Below are 12,963 nucleotides of genomic sequence, written 5' to 3' on the forward strand. Positions count from 1 at the left end.
TTTGATAAATGCTCTTCAATATAATTGGTTTCTTTTGAATCCCTATGTATTTTATTTTATGAATGCAAAAACATTATTCTAAGAAGGAGGTCCACCAGACTGTCAATGGGTCCATGCAAAAAAAAAAAAAAATGGACAAACAAATAAAATCTGACACCTTTAGTTGCAGTTACAGTTGGCTTTACTTCATGTGGCTTTAGTCTAGGGGTCATGATTTGATTTGTAGCATTAAATGCATTTATCTAATAATAAATTCCTTCAAGTAAGGGTTCTGACCAGATTTGCATGCTGGGGTGAAAAATGTACATCAGTGGTCTTCAGTCCACCCCCCTGCCCCAAAAACTGTGGCTCACCCTGGCACTGAGCCTCAGGGAGTGGGAGCCAGGCTTTCTTGGCAAGAGATACACTGTCTGTGGGGGAACACATATGTGGGTGGGAAATTTCTGCTAGCACTCTCTTCACCCTCAGTGGCTACCCTTCTCTCTTCCTCCTATATAAGCAGTGTGAAAAAAATATTGATATACAATACGTATTCTAGGTCTAGGAGCTCAAGAGAAGGTGGTCACCATGGGTTCTTTCCAGGAAAGCTGAACAGACTTTATTATTTGAATAATAGATTATGTTTCTTGTCAATCTATTGGCATGAATATGAATTCTAGTTAGATTAAAAAGGAAGGACTTCACAGCCAAGCCTATGAGGCAGAGATGCACTAGTGTTCTTGAAATCCCTTTCCTCTTCCTCCTGGAGCCTAGAGACCACATTTACCAGACTCCCTTGCAGTTGGGCAGAGCCTTGGGACTGTGTTCTGGTTAAAGGAAGGTTAGTGGATGTAAAGTGTGTCATTTCCAGGCTAGACTTTGGAAGACTTTCCACAAGCATCCACCCTCCATGCTTTTACCTCTTTTGCTGTGATCTTGGTGGGACTGATGTAATCACAAGGGTCCTTATAAATGGAAGGACAATAGAGGTCATAATATATCCCAGTTAAAGAGGATGTATATTTCCCATTAGGACTGGGAAAGTCCTGGGCCTGCCTGGGTTACGTGCTTGTTCTTGAATGAATCACTGTGGACCAGGTGATGGATGACTGGGTGGCGGTTCTACCCCTGGGGTGAGGAACTGGCCCAGTCAGCCTTATCAAAGCATATGGAGTAAAATAGTTTTTCATCGCTTCTGTAACAATTTTCCGCACTCTTAGTGGCTTGAAATAACACAGATTTATTTTCCTACAGTTCTGGAGGTCAGAAGCCTAAAAGGGGAACCACTAGGCTAAAATCAGGGTGTTGGCCAGGTTGCCTTCCTTTCTGAGGCTCTAGAGGAGACTCCATTTCCTTGCTTTTTCCACTTTATAGAGACCACGTGCACAGCTCGGCTCCTGCCCAATTCCTCCACTTTCAAAGCCAGTAACGTCTGTGTCGTGTCTTCTTTCTGGTTCACATTTTTCTGTCTCCCTCTTCCAATAATAAAGACCCCTGTGATTACATTGGGCCCGCTGAATAATCTAGGATAATCTCCCATGTCAAAGTCAGCTGATTGGAGATCTTTATTCCTTCTATAATCTTAATTTCCCTTTGCTATATAATCTAACATATTTACAGGTTCCAGGGATTATGACATGGATATTTTGGGGGTCTATTTTTCTACATACAACATAGAACAAACACAATTACAATGAAATGAAGAGAAAGGTAGTTCCCCAAAGGAAGGAATGCTGGGCAGACAAAAAGCATATGTCCTTTACCATAATTTAAGATTTAAGAGTTTGTGGGAATCCATACCAGTGCACTTCATTTACATTTTTATTAAGCATTTGTAGCAGATGTTTGTGATGTCCTACGTCACATCCTCTCAAATCATCTGATTCCAGTGCAACTTTGTTAGTCAGTTCGCACTTTGCCAGCATCCTTAATAAAGCATAAAGCTTTCTGCTTTCTCTAAGACGGTGGAAGGTCACTTAGACCAATTCAGGTAACTCGAAAGTGCAAGGGAATTAAGAGCCCTGGGAGAGATGATGTTCATCTAGTGGGGGATGGGGGTCAATGGTTAAAGACCACAGCCTCCATCTTCCAGTGGATCACTTCAGATGTGCTTTCACCATGGTTCTTCAGAAGGTCCCAGCAAGACTGAACCTCAGTTGCCCACAGTGACAACTGGCTTATTAACATTCCCGTGCTGTCTTTTCTCCCTCTCTGTCTCATTCTCCCCACTCCCTCACTTCTGCTTCCAGGGATCACCTCCCAGATAGACTACCTGCACATATGTCCTTCTCTCAGATTTTGCTTTTTGGGGGAAACCCAACTAAGGCAACACTTATCACTGATGTTTTATGGAGGGTTAGTGATACAGGTTTGTGCAGGGTAGAACCCTGCCAGTACAAACCAGTACAGCTTGTTTACAGGCATCTGTTTTGACTGGCTGGCATCCGTTTGGTTGGTTGGTGCCTATGCCACCCAGGTCATCTCCCACTAATGAGGTCCACGTCAACATCATGACATAAATGACCGTCCCTGACATGTCCTTCTTGGCTGGTTATGAGGTTCCAGTTCAAGACATGTGGGTAGAAAATATAAATAGTTTAAGATGAAATTCTATTGGGCCATGTGCTGAAAGGTCTGTGTACCGAAAATGGGGAGAAAAGGTTATCTGAGGTTATCTCTTTTTTTCTTTCAGTTTAGGCTGAGGTCAGTGTTGTTTATTTGAATTCTGGCAATAACCCTGGGAATTTATTTAGGTGCCAAGGGAAACATGAAGGCAGTGGACTCCAGAAAGACTGTGCTCCAAGGCACAGAAGACAGCAGGTGTGAGCCCAGAGGAAGAAGCAGGGCCTCGCAGAAGACACAAGAAATGCCTGGTGACTTGCAAGGGAGTTCACGCATTCTTTGTCAGCTGATGTGGATGTGATTTAACCTATGCATTAGAGAGAGATCCGGGAGAAAGTGAAGACACAGACGGCAAGAAGACTTTTACCACCTCACTGAAGTACAGTACCCGCAGTCCCCCAAGATGCAGCCTTTCTCATTTGTAATCCTGCCCCCTCCCCCAGGCACTGGCAGAGCTGAGAATGGGGTCTAGCTCTTAGTACCCCTGGCAGCCCCCTTCCCAGTGTCAGGAAGCAGACTCTGAGCTGAAGGGCTGCATGTAGGAAGTTTATTGTGGGGTGTTTCAGGGACAATACATTTAAGGGAGTACTGGTGAGAGGCTTGGGCAGATGGGGAAGTTGGTTACAATGTCAGGCACTCTGGAGCTGGGATGGCCCTTCAGAGCTGTCCTGAATTGAGGCAACTAGTTTTGGGACACAGGCTACTCCCAGGAGGGGCACGTAGCCTTGGTTAAGGCATCTGCCAGAGGCCAGCCCTCCTGGCAGCAGAGGTGATTGCCTTGATCCTGAAGAGGGGATCTTGGTAAAGCCCCAGACGTGCATTACAATCACCCCGTACTACTGCCCCCCTTGTCTCTCCAAGGTGCTCACATTCCCACCCCCATCTTAAGTGACCTTCAACCTTCCCTGGAAATAGAAATAGTTGCTTTTACTTTAGAGATGGTGAGGGCTGGCTAAAAATGGAAAGTAAAAAACAAATTTGCATTTCAATAAGTTACACTGGCCCGTGAGTGGAGTACTTTAGAGCCTTGAAAACACTTTTGCAGACGTGGTTTTATTTGATCTTTGCATTAATGTTAGCAGCGCCTTGTGGCATGTAGGACCTTAGTTCCCCCACCAGGGATTAAACCCATGGCCCCTCCATTGGGAACATGGAGTCTGAACCATTGGACCACCAGGGAAGTCCCACATCAATGTTAACATTAATAATTAACATTAAATAGGGTGGAATATTTCCCATTTTACAGATGAAAAAGCTGAGGTCAGGAGAAGGTAAATGCCTAAATGGCTAAGAGAGGAGCAAAGCCTAGAACCCAAATGCCTAAATTCCTAAATGGCTAAGAGAGAGCAAAGCCTAGAACCCAAATGCCTAAATGGCTAAGAGAGGAGCAAGCCTTCTGACTTCCATTAGCCTTGTTTCTACCCTGCAGAGAATAACATACCTTGGGTTGTCCCACAGACACTTGTGGTGGGAGGAGGCATGGCCAATAGTCCTGGCCTTACTTCGGGGATGCTAGAAAGAATGGCAGTTTAGGAAACAGTTTCTTTATAAAGAGGAGAGCTTTCTAAAGTCCCCATTTAGATCCAAATACCCCAGGAAGGAAGAAGGATGCCAATTGCAGCTATGGTACAAGATCCCTTTCCTCTGGGACAGCAGGGAGGTCTTTGGAGGGGACACCAGGGAAGGACAGGGCAGGAAGGTCAAGAAGAAGAACTGGGTAGAAACAGCCTGCTTCTCAACTTGCTTCTTAACAAAGCAGAGTACATAGTCATTGGGTGTTCTCCATCTTCTGCATCCTCTCTGCACCCTGCACCTGCAGGGCATTATCATCAGAAACCCGGTTGGGGGCAGTGCTGAGAGAGATGATTCCATTTGGGAGCAGGAATCCTGGCAGGACTTGTGTAGGGAGCTTGGGTCCAGGTGCCTGTCCTCCCTTTCTTCACCTGAGAGGCAGATGGTGCTGGTAGAATCAGGTGTTGGGAGAACCAGGTGAATGTAAAATCTTCGAAGGGGTTAAGAGAGCAGAATGGGGGAGCCACTGGATATTCTTTCTTGGATGTTGTGGGCTGGGCCTTTAAGGTGAAACCCTAACCTAAAAACCCTACGTAAGAAGTCCATATATGGATGTTCTGAATGATTTTGTCTGGGGATTATGTCAGCCTGTGTGTCCCTTAAAAAGAGTTGTATTAGACTGGCCACTCTGAAAAGCCATCTTTTAGACGTTTTTTGAGTGGCCTTTGAGAAGGCCACCTCTGCATGCCTCTTATCACTGGAGTCTCCAACATGCATGGGATCCCCTGCGTACCCCACTATCTCCAAGGTCACTGCCCAGGACTGAAAGGAGAAGGAGTTGTAGAGGAGGCAGAGAATGAGACACCCCTGCTAATGGAATGCTAAGGCGTGAAACGTAGCAGGAGATGAACGGGAAGAAGAGGAAGAGGAAGACAGCCATTATGAGGACCAGGATGGAGATGAAGGTGAGGAATCTGGGGCAGCTATGGCAACCGGGTGATGATATTGACACCAATGAAAATAATTAGATGGAAACAAAGGAAAGAGAGACAGAGACAGAGACAGAGAGAGAGAGACAAGAGAGTAAGGCCACTGTGACCTATCCACCTGGTCACTTTCCACCTGTGTCTCAGACACTGTCAGGGAGGAGGCGGTTTCCTCCTCTAGTCCTCTTGAGTTCTTGTGGCTGGACTAATAATAAAATCCACACAAGATAGATAAACAGGAGAAAAAGAAGTACATTTTAATTCATGTGCATGGAGGTCCCATAGGAATGGAACCTAAGAAGTGACCAAAGCAGGCAGCTTTTATACTTTTCAGACAAAAAAACCCAAAACAATGAATATGTGAGGAATTGATAGGACAGAGAAACTTAGGTTTTGGGTGCTTAATTAGTGAAGAATCTAATCAGAGTTTGGGCTTGGGGTAGTAAATGAAAGAAGTAACAAGGTTTGTTGATACAGGCTATCAGCCCTGAATCCCCATCTCTGATCATAAGGGTGTCCTTCTACCTCCAGATGCATGGAGTGCAACTTTCACGTGAGATTTATTTCCTGCTTTTCAGGGAAATAGAGGAGGTTCAGTGTTTCCTTCTTGCAACGACTGCTTCTCAAGCAATTTTGATGCAAAATAATTAGTTATGCTATTGTGGCATATTTAGGGGTGGCTGCCCTGAGCCCCAGCATCACCTTGGAGTAATTTCCCACCTGTCTGACCACTGTTGGCAGGGCCACCTGCAGGTGACACATGATGTCCACCACCCAACCAGAGCCACAATGTAAATATGCAGCAAGGGAGGAAGAAAGAACCAAAAGTTCCAAGGCTCTGCTTTTTCCCTTAAAAGTAGTTTGAAAAGGTTTTGTGGATTTTTTTGTATTTTAAAATTACACTTTATATTTGTGTTAGGGGTCAGCTTTGTTTAATGATCTTGGATTACCAAACAAGGCTTCAAAGCATTCTCTGTCTTACTTCTAACTTTACTTGTGGTGTGACCATGTTCGTTGTAATCTCAAAGAAGAAAAAACAATCTTATTCTGAGCATCCATTACCTTTTTTTGTGTGTATGTTGTGGGGACCCACTTGGAACCCCAGAGTTAGTATAAAGATTAGTTTGAGCTGAAGACATTTAAGATTCAACAAATGCAGAAACAAGCCTCTTCAAGCTTCCCTTTTCTGACTAAAAGCAGCAATGTCTGGGAAATGAAGCTACCATAAATCCCCTTGGGGAGGGGGAGGGGGCTATGGCTTTGAAGAAGACAGAGAAACCTTTCATACCTGTATAGACAAACATTATCACAAATTATCTCCCATCTCTTCTTCTAAAAATCCATGTGTCTTTTATAAAGAAACCCATTTGTTCTTCCCATAGAAGCCGTTTCTCCACTGTCCCTTTCCCCTACTAAGTTAGGTATATAAGCCTTTAATTTTAACCATTTGACAAGTCAGCTGCTTCTTTTGTTAGCTCCTGTATCCACATAAGATAAACTTTTTCATCCTGTAATCTAGTTTTCATCAGTTTCATTCAGTCTCCAGGTATTGAACCTAAGAGAATAGAAGTTTTTCCTCCCCTACAATGTATTTAGCTAAACTATTAGTATAAGATTTGTATAAGGTGGTTAAAAAGGCCAGTGATGAAAGTTTCTTATTTTCTGCCTTTTTAATTTATTTGTTTAGCTTGTTTGATGTGTGTGTGAAACGATGCTGTCCAACAATTTGCTGGAATTTTACTTTGCTGAGTTTTTCTAACAAACAGATACTGATTCATCACAACTCCATGGTATATATAGATGCAAAATTGGAGGCATATAGAGGTCAAATAACTCACCCAAGGTCACCCTGCCAAGAGGCACCTCCATGGTCACTTGAGAAATCATGACCTTATCTAGAAGCACCTCAGAACTAGACCCAAGGATATTAGAGACCCCTGGACTCTAAAACCCAAGAAGCCTCTTCTCTTTCCATTGTGACATTCCCAAATTGGAGATGTACAATCTTTTCTGTAGTTCTGTTTTTCAAAATATTTTCTTACTCTGGGTTTAAGGAGAAAGCACATTTTCTCTTCCCCTTTCAATTCCAAGTTAATCCCTTGCACTGTAGGATTTCCTCACAGGGGTCCTAATTCCATTGTTTTGCTCTCTTCCTTTTAAAAGCCTGTCTTTGTTTCTTTGTTATGCCTCTATCTATCTTTTCTTCTGAGAGTATTTTAGAGAGTGTTTTACTTGTCCTGAGGGTGGTCTACCTGTGAAGGCAGGCGTACATGAGGTGGACCAGAACACAACTGCAAAGGCATTTGGTTCTTGGAGTTGAACCATTTTGTGAAGGTTGTGAACCACATAGAAATGTGCAAATATCCCTACCCTTTCTTCACATCTCTGTCAGAGCACAATGAATAGTTGTTGAATTGCACTGCAATGACTAAGCCTGTGAAACCGAGTCCCCCTAAAGCCCAGTTCCCTTACTGACTTTATGGTTAATCTCTCTATCCAAAACTTTATTCTCTCTCGTCCCCTCTAAGCTCAATTCTGCATTAACTGAATGCCAATGAACCAGTCAGATGACTAAAATTGCTGTTGTTGATAACATCATTAATGTACTAAAGTTGCTATTATAGACACCATCACTAACGTACAAACTCAGGTTGTTTCTCCAGGGCACGATGAGTGAATGGACCCCTGAGCCATTGACCACATGGCCTGAGAATTGTAAACCAGAGACATTCTGACTCCCAAAACTTGATTAAGAAATATCAAGACAATGATTAATCCCAGCCTCTTTGTTCTTCTTCTTTAAAAAACCCCCTAACTCAGAGACTAAGTTGGAGTGGATCTGAGGCTTTTTTCCTACTCCCTTGCTTTGTGCCCTGGAAATAAACTCTGTACTTTCCTTCACCACAACCCCCATCAGCAGATTGGCTTTGCTGCTTGTCGGGCTAGCAGACCTGAGGAGTTCAATTCGGTAACACATGGGCTCACTTACCCATGTCACTTAGTCACCAAAGTAGGACAAGCTATTTTGAGAGTCCTAGAGGAGGGGTGGGGTGGGTAAGGCTCGGGTTTCAGGGCTTTACCTTCATTTATATATATATATATTTAATGATGTTTTCAAACCATCATACAAATTATTATTGTTTATTTATTTATTTTTGGCTGCATTGGGTCTTCGTTGCTGCACGTGGGCATTCTCTAGTTGTGGCGAACGGGGGCTACTCTTCGTTGCGGCACGTGGGCTTCTCATTGTGGTGGCTTCTCTTGTTGTGGAGCATGGGCTCTAGGCTCACAGGCTTCAGTGATTGTGGCATGAGGACTCAGTTAGTTGTGGCTCAAGGGCTCCAGAGCACAGGCTCAGTAGTTGTGGCACACGGGCTTAGATGCTCCACAGCATGTGGGTTCTTCCCGGACCAGGGGTCGAACCCGTGTCCCCTGCATTGGCAAGCAAATTCTTAACCATTGCACCACGAACGAAGTCCCTACCTTTATTGATATTTGACAAGTGATCACTGACTGGGCTCTCTGTCAGGCTCTGCACTGGGCATTCAGCTACAACGTGGAATGATTCAACAATGATAAATATGAACTTCTATGTATTCGTGCATGAATGTATACAGTCAGTCAACTTGTCATTCTGTTCAGTAAACATCTTTGTGTCCAGAACTACCTGGGATTTGGGGAAACAAAGATAAATAAGATCATCCTGAGGAATATACAGCCAAAAAAGGAAGACAGATAAAGTAACAGGTAGGAAGCTGCTGCAGTAAGAGACTGAATATTCCATAAAACCCAAGGAAGATTCAAAGTCAAATAAACCTTTGTCTCCCTTTTTATGGTGTTACTAATCTGTTTCTAAAAGTCTTGGTTAGATGACTTTCCTGTTAATAAGTCATCATTCTTCCTTTCTTAATGAAGTGATAGTACAGTTGCCTTTCCCCGTTATAGTTAGGATTATTTGGAAACAGGTGAAACACAAAGGAAGAGAGAGAGAGACAGAGAGAGACAGAGAGAGAGCGACTAATACAACAGCATACTGACAGGCAAGTTAATAGAGATTCTTTCTCCAAACTCCAAGAAATTTCCCAGAATACAAAAAGTTTCATTGTTATCTTCATGGTAATCTTATCACATCAATATGTTCATTGTCTAGAGTCTTTCGTGGATTTTTCTGCTGATGCAGCTTTAATGAGTGAGGATCTTCATTCTTCAACAATCTAAAACCCAACTCTAACTTTCCTTGCAGAACAAAGAGAATGGATTCCAGGAATATCACATCACTGACATTTCCATTACTTCAATCTGGAAACTTCACAACTGAAGATGATGAAGTAAGATTTTTGTCCAAGCTGCAACTTTTTTTTTTAATTTTATTTATTTTTTTATACAGCAGGTTCTTATTAGTTATCCATTATATATATATTAGTGTATATATGTCAATCCCAATCTGCCAATTCATCACACCACCACCACCCCTGACACTTACCCCCCATGGTGTCCATACTTTTTTTCTCTACATCTGTGTCTCTATTTCTGCCCTGCAAACCAGTTCATCTATACAATTTTTCTAGGTTCCACATATATGTGTTAATATACAATATTTGTTTTTCTCTTTCTGACTTACTTCACTCTGTATGACAGTCTCTAGATCCATCCACATCTCTACAAATGACCCAATTTCATTCCTTTTTATGGTTGAGTAATATTCCATTGTATATATGTACGACATCTTCTGTATCCATTCGTCTGTTGATGGACATTTAGGTTGCTTCCATGACCTGGCTATTGTAAATAGTGCTGCAATGAACATTGGGGGTGCATGTATCTTTTTGAATTATGGTTTTTTCTGGGCATATGCTCAGTAGTGGGATAGCTGGGTCATATGGTAATTCTATTTTTAGCTTTTTAAGGAACCTCCATAGTGACTGTATCAATTTACAATCCCACCAACAGTGTAAGAGGGTTCCCTTTTCTCCACACCCTCTCCAGCATTTGTTGTTTGTAGATTTTCCAATGATGCCCATTCTAACTGGTGTCAGGTGATACCTCATTGTAGTTTTGATTTGCATTTCTCTAATAATTAGTGATGTTGAGCAGCTTTGCATATGCTTCTTGGCCATCTGTATGTCTTCTTTGGAGAAATGTCTATTTAGGTCCTCTGCCCATTTTTTGATTGGGTTGTTTGTTTTTTTTAAATATTGAGCTGCATGAGCTGTTTATATATTTTGGAGATTAATCCTTTGTCCGTTGATTCATTTGCAAATATTTTCTCCCATTCTGAGGGTTGTCTTTTTGTCTTGTTGATAGTTTCCTTTGCTTTGCAAAAGCTTTTAAGTTTCATTAGGTCCCATTTGTTTATTTTTGTTTTTAGGTCCCATTTGTTTATTTTTGTTTTTATTTCCATTACTCTAGGAGGTGGATCAGAAAAGATCTTGCTGTGACTTATGTCAAAGAGTGTTCTTCCTATGTTTTCCTCAAGAGTTTTATAGTGTCCAGTCCTACATTTGGGTTTCTAATCCATTTTGAGTTTGTTTTTGTGTATGGAGTTAGGAAGTGTTCTAGTTTCGTTCTTTTACATGTAGCTGTCCAGATTTCCCAGCACCACTTATTGAAGAGACTGTCTTTTCTACACTGTACATCCTTGCCTCCTTTGTCATAGATTAGTTGAGCATAAGTGTGTGGGTTTATCTCTTGGCTTTCTATCCTGTTCCATTGATCTATATTTCTGTTTTTGTGCCAGTACCATATTGTCTTGATTACTGTGACCATAGGTGCGTGGGTTTATCTCTGGGCTTTCTATCTTGTTCCATTGATCTATGTTTCTGTTTTTGTGCCAGTACCATATTGTCTTGATTACTGTAACTTTATAGTATAGTCTGAACTCATTGAGTCTGATTCCTTCAGCTCTGTTTTTTTCCCTCAAGACTGCTTGGGCTATTCAGGGTCTTTTCTATCTCCATAAAAATTTTAAGATATTTTGTTCTAGTTCTGTAAAAAAATGCCATTGGTAATTTGATAGTGATTGCATTGAATCTGTAGATTGCTTTGGGTAGTATAGTCATTTTCACAATATTGATTCTTCCACTACAAGAACATGGTATATCTCTCCATCTGTTTGTATCATCTTTAATTTCTTTCATCAGTGTCTTATAGTTTTGTGAGTACAGGTCTTTTGTCTCCCTAGGTAGGTTTCTTCCCAGGTATTTTATTCTTTTTGTTGCAGTGCTAAATGGGAGTGTTTCCTTAATTTCTCTATCAGATTTTTCATCATTAGTGTGTAGGAATACAAGAGATTTCTGTGCATTAATTTTGTATCCTGCAACTTTACCAAATTCATTGATAAGCTCTAGTAGTTTTCTGGTGGCATCTTTAGGATTCTCTAAGTATAGTATCATGTCATCTGCAAACAGTGACAGTTTTACTTCTTCTTTTCCAATTTGTATTCCTTTTATTTATTTCATTTTCTTCTCTGATGACCGTGGCTAGGACTTCCAAAATTATGTTGAATAGTAGTGGTGAGAGTGGACATCCTTGTCTTGTTCCTGATCTTAGAGTAAATGCTTTCAGTTTTTCACTATTGAGAATGACGTCTGTTGTGGGTTTGTCATATATGGCCTTTTTAATGTTAAGGCAGGTTCTCTCTATGCCCACTTTCTGAAGAGTTTTTATCATAAATGGTTGTTGAATTTTTTCAAAAGCTTTTCCTGCATCTATTGAGATGATCATATGGTTTTTATTCTTCAATTTGTTAATATGGTGTATCACATTGATCGATATGCCTATATTGAAGAATCCTTGCATCTCTGGGATAAATCTCACTTGATCATGGTGTATGATTCTTCTAATGTGTTGTTGAATTCTGTTTGCTAGTATTTTGTTTAGGATATTTGCATCTATATTCATCAGTGATATTGGCCTGTAATTTTCTTTTTTTGTAGCATCTTTGTCTGGTTTTGGTATCAGGGTGATGGTGGTCTCATAGAATGAGTTTGGGAGTGTTCCTTCCTCTGCAATTTTTTGGAACAGTTTGAGAAGGATGGGTGTTAGCTCTTCTCTAAATGTTTGGTAGAATTCACCTGTGAAGCTATCTGGTCCTGACTTTTGTTTTTTGGAAGATTTTTAATCACAGTTTCAATTTCATTACTTATGATTGGTCTGTTCATATTTTCTATTTCTTCCTGGTTCAGTCTTAGAAGGTTGTACCTTTCTAAGACTTTGTCCATTTCTTCCAGGTTGTCCATTTTATTGACATAGAATTGCTTGAAGTCATCTCTTAGGATGCTTTGTATTTCTGTGGTGTCTGCTGTAACATCTCCTTTTCATTTCTAATTTTATTAGATCTGAGGATCTAATAAAAGAGAGGATCTGAGTCCTCTCCCTCTTTTTCTTGATGAGTCTGGCTAAAGGTTTATCAATTTTGTTTATCTTCTCAAAGAACGAACTTTCAGTTTTATTGATCTTTGCTATTGTTTTCTTTGTTTCTATTTCATTTATTTCTGCTCTGATCTTTATGATTTCTTTCCTTCTACTAACTTTAGGTTTTGTTTGCTCTTCTTTCCTTTAGGTGTAAGGCTAGATTGTTTATTTGAGATTTTTCTTGTTTATTGAGGTAGGATCATATTGCTCTAAACTTCCCTCTTAGGACTGCTTTTGCTGCATCCCAGATTTTGATTCATTGTGTTTTCATTATCATTTGTCTCTAGGTATTTTTTGATTTCCTCCTTGACTTCTTCAGTGATCTCTTGGTTATTTAGTAACGTATTGTTTAGCCTCCATGTGTTTGTGTTTTTTACATTTTTTTCCCTGTAATTGATTTCTTTCTTTTCTTTTTTTTTTTTTTTTTTTGCGGTACGCGGGCCTCTCACTG

Source organism: Orcinus orca, chromosome 16, assembly GCF_937001465.1.
Source record: "Orcinus orca chromosome 16, mOrcOrc1.1, whole genome shotgun sequence".
Taxonomy (NCBI): domain Eukaryota; kingdom Metazoa; phylum Chordata; class Mammalia; order Artiodactyla; family Delphinidae; genus Orcinus; species Orcinus orca.